We start from the raw sequence: 4,095 nt of genomic DNA, 5'->3' as shown, positions 1-4,095 counted from the left end.
TGGACCCACTTTACCTTGCCGGCTGTCTCCTTTGTGTAAGCGTTGGCAGGGAGCACAGATAACGAATCTGTTTTACCCCATTGTATCTAGCTAAGGATCGAGGCTCCTGACTCCCATTGGGGCTGGCGGTAGCATCAGTCATTTTGGAAATGTAGTGATTGTGCCCATGCTGGAACTGCAGCAAATGGAGCTCTGTTGTCCAGCGCTCGCCTGCTTCCCTGGCGTGAGACCGGCAGGACCCAAAGCTCCCGCCATCACTCTTAGGCTCTCTTACAACCTGTCTCTTAACAGGGCCTCTGCAATGCAGGATCGGTGCCAAATTGCCCCAGGGCGTGGTCGCTTCCATGCCAGACCTGCAGCATCCAGGCCAGCGGTTGGTGCCACTAAGTAGCACTGACTATTGGACCCTCCTCTGTGACTCCTAGCTGGAGCAATTAGGCCATTTCTGTTTGTAACGGGCTCTTGTGAGAAGGGTCCCTGAAGAGGGATGGGGCCAGGGCCGGGGTCGTGGGCACAGAGTGGAGCTGGCTGATGGGGAGCACCATGGACGATGCTCTTTAGCACTCCGGTGGAACGCGGTGGTCGTGTAGGTGCAGTGGGCATTGGTGAGGAAGTTGGCGCCTCCTGCTGTATCTTGGCCTTTCCTTGGCCTGGTGTTCACCTCCCACGCTGTGGTATTTGGGGGGCGAAATACCCCCATTTTAAAAAGCCCCATTTCCTGTGGGCTTTCAAAAGAAACCCAGGGAGAAAGTTCGACTGAGCAGAGGGGTCATTTACAAATGGGAAGTTCTGGGCCAAATCTAACCAGCCCTTTAATTGATCTCTGCGGGTGTCAATTCCCCCTGAGCTCAGCAGGCTGGCCTGAGGCCTCGACCCACAGAGACCCTTATGAGCCCGTAGGGAAATGGGTGGCCAGTCTGGTATGAATTGCTAGGTAGAGTCCTTGTCTGGGCTCACCCCTTGCTTAGCTGTAGTTGTGCCTGCAGCCCTGTGTTCAAACACTCTTCCCTTCAGCATTCTTAAATGAGGTCACCCCTTAGCGAGCCAGCCAGGCTGGAGCAGCCCTGCAGCTCCCCAGCTCCCTGAATCACGCCAGCCCCATGGGGCCCACGGTGCCTATCTCCTCCCTGTGGTTTCTCCATCTTTCCTCTTATTGCCTCAGAGCAACCCCCACCCGCTACTTGCTGCCCAACCCGCCCAAACAAGAGGTCCCGCTACTCCCCCAGTAGCTACCGGGTGCTATGGCAGGCTGAGCACGTCCCTTCTGGAAGGCAGAGCTGGGGGGCACTGGCCTTTCACTGACTCCCCTTTCCAGCCCCAGGGCGGGCACATCCCAACGGCCTCGTTGCTTGAGGCATTTGGGAGGAAGCCTGGAGGAGCAGACTGCTGGGGACACCCCTGCACTGACCCTGATGGATGGACATCACCCACCTCCAAAGCCCAGAGGCTGCCACCGCAATGCCAGTTTGTGCATCTCTCCTCAGCCCAGCTGCTTCTGTACAGCAGCTTTTGGACCACGACTGTGCATCCGCACCCGCTACGCGCCATGTGTCTGTACCAGTGCATGCTGGGAAAATCCGGGCAGCTGCCTAAGCAGCGGATGTAGCATGTGACTGACATGCAGACAGAGCAATGCACACAGCAGAGCTGGAAGGCAGGAGGCCCAGCCGGGGCTGGTTATGCTGCAAATTACAATGTGTTGGACTGGTCCCAGAGACACCCACGGGGCAGCCTGGCCCAGTGGCAGGCATGGAGCATTATCAGCAGCTGAGGGTACCATCAGCAACGCTGCGATTGGACATGAAGCATGTTTCGAGCCATTCATGCCACGAACTGGCTCCCAACTCACCATAGTGGGGGCAGGCGTCTATAGAGATTCAAAGGGTGAAATGCTCAGACAGAACCTATTAGCTTGTCCAAGTCCAGACGGACAAATCCCTCCTGGCTCAGCTGATCTCAAGCCCATTGGAAATGTTTCCAATCCAGGCCTCACAGGAGCCCAGGGTCCCTGCAAACTCTCCCATGGCACTGCAGCCTGGTAAACTGGGCTCCTCTTTTGGCACTGACAGCTCACCAGGGATGGGAGACGGTTCCTGCTACAGGCTGGCGGTGGGATATTGGTGCGGGGTTCTGCATTCAACACTGTCGCATGGCGGTTTATTGTGCTTCAGGCATGCAGGAGTGAACGTGCAGCCCCCACTCAGCGCTGATCCAACCCAGGGAGCAGCGCCAAAGCCAACGCTCCAGCAAGGAAAGGATTCTGGATCTGAACGGAGCAGAGGGGGGATAGAGATGCGCTGCCGCGCAGTCAGCTGGAAAGTGACAGCCCCGGGCAGTGATGCTCAGCAGCCCACGGACCCCAGGAAGCACGCCGGGTTATATAAGCCCTTACATAGAGAGAGCGGCTGGTTTGGTATTTCTTTGGAGCATGAGAATTCAGAAGAGCCCATCCCTAAGAACATGTTCTGCAGCAGCTGTGATACGGGAGACTGAGGAGAAATCACCCTCCTGGCTGCTGCTCCCTATCTCCTACACTAACATGTAACCCCATTTTTTCCACAATCACACACAACTCCACTGGCTTATTTTCAGATCCAGCTCAGACTTACTGTCACACATATCCCTGAAGGCACCTGGGAGCATGGGAGCTGGTCGGGCCACAACTCTGTCTGATGGAAAGTGCCAGGGGATCTTGAATGACCACCTGAGCTTGGTTTTGCACTTAATCCACAAGATAGAACCTGCCTCTGGATTCGACTCAGAGGGATGAATGCCATGGGTGCTGGGCCACTACTGGAAACAGGCAAGGATCCTTCTTAGAGGTCTGATCTCCCACTAATAACGCACCCAGACCCTGCTCAGTGCATGAGATCTGCCAGCCCAAGATACACATGCCTGCAGGCATATCGAAACCTCACTGATTCTGCTGAGGCACTCTGGTTCAGTGAAAGCTACTGATCCTGATTGCTGAGAAGAGCACCTCCATCCCCTTTGGTGGACTGGGTTAGGCCATGCTCACGCCCCCAAGTGCCAATGGCTCCTATCCCCTCTGCAATGGCCACAACCACATGGCTGCTGCCTGGGGCAGGAGACCTTGTCACGGCTTTGTTAAGACGAGCCAGGTCAGCCTGATACCACGGCTTGGCTGAAAAGAGCTTCCAGTGAGGGAAAGTGCCACCTGGAAGCCTGCCCTGCTCAGTTCACGATCTCCAGGGCCTTCCCCTGCTAGCAAGCAGGCGAGCGCTGATTAGAAACCAGAGCAATTAATGGGCTAGGAATCCTGGGTTCGAATCCTAGCTCCTGCCCTTGACTTGCTGTGTGACCCATGGCAAGTCACTTCACTGCTTTGTGCTGCAGGGGAGATGAGGCTTAGTTAACGTACATAAAGCCGTGAGATCATAACATGAAAGGTGCTAGAGGGCTCCAATCCAGCCAGGGCTTCTAGTAATACACTCAAAGTCTGGGATAAGCCATTAACAGCAGCCCAGGAGGTAAATTCACTTCTGCTGAGAGCCTGCGTAGGACCTCGTGTTCCCCCCTTCCCCCAAAGCCTCTGGAGCTGGAGAGCAGCAAGGGAGAAAGCCCAGCTGTAGAAGGAAGCTACCAGTGGAATGGCTCTCAGGCCACAAGCAGCTTCTGCTTCCATTTTACACCGTCACCCAGACAGCGCTGAGGGTGGATGGTTCCGGGCAGCAGCCTCCAGCGAGCGGAAGAGGAATAAACGAATAGTCAGAAGGTAACGAGAGGAGCTATTCACTGTCTGCATGCCCCTCCCCCTGGCCTCTGATCCAAGAAGTGGTGCTGCTCCCACCAACCCCGTTCACCTCCTGCCAGGGACGAGCCCCCACACCAGCCTCTTGCCTTTGCTGAGAGCTCGCATGGTGCCAGCCCCTCCTGCAAGCTCATTAAACAGCTCTTCCAGGTCCCATTGTGCTCCCCTGGTGTGCAGGGACTGGAAAGCAGCCCCCATCCGCCCCCTTCACGAGCACACGGCCTGTATGGGGAGCAGCCCGAGAGCTAGCCGGGCGTGCAGGCCGTGACGCGCGCCCCCCACTGGTGAACATGCGGTGGGGCCGCGGTGCCCCATGCAAGCTG

This window comes from Mauremys mutica, chromosome 2, assembly GCF_020497125.1.
Source record: "Mauremys mutica isolate MM-2020 ecotype Southern chromosome 2, ASM2049712v1, whole genome shotgun sequence".
Lineage (NCBI taxonomy): Eukaryota > Metazoa > Chordata > Testudines > Geoemydidae > Mauremys > Mauremys mutica.
This window is presented reverse-complemented; position numbering follows the sequence as displayed.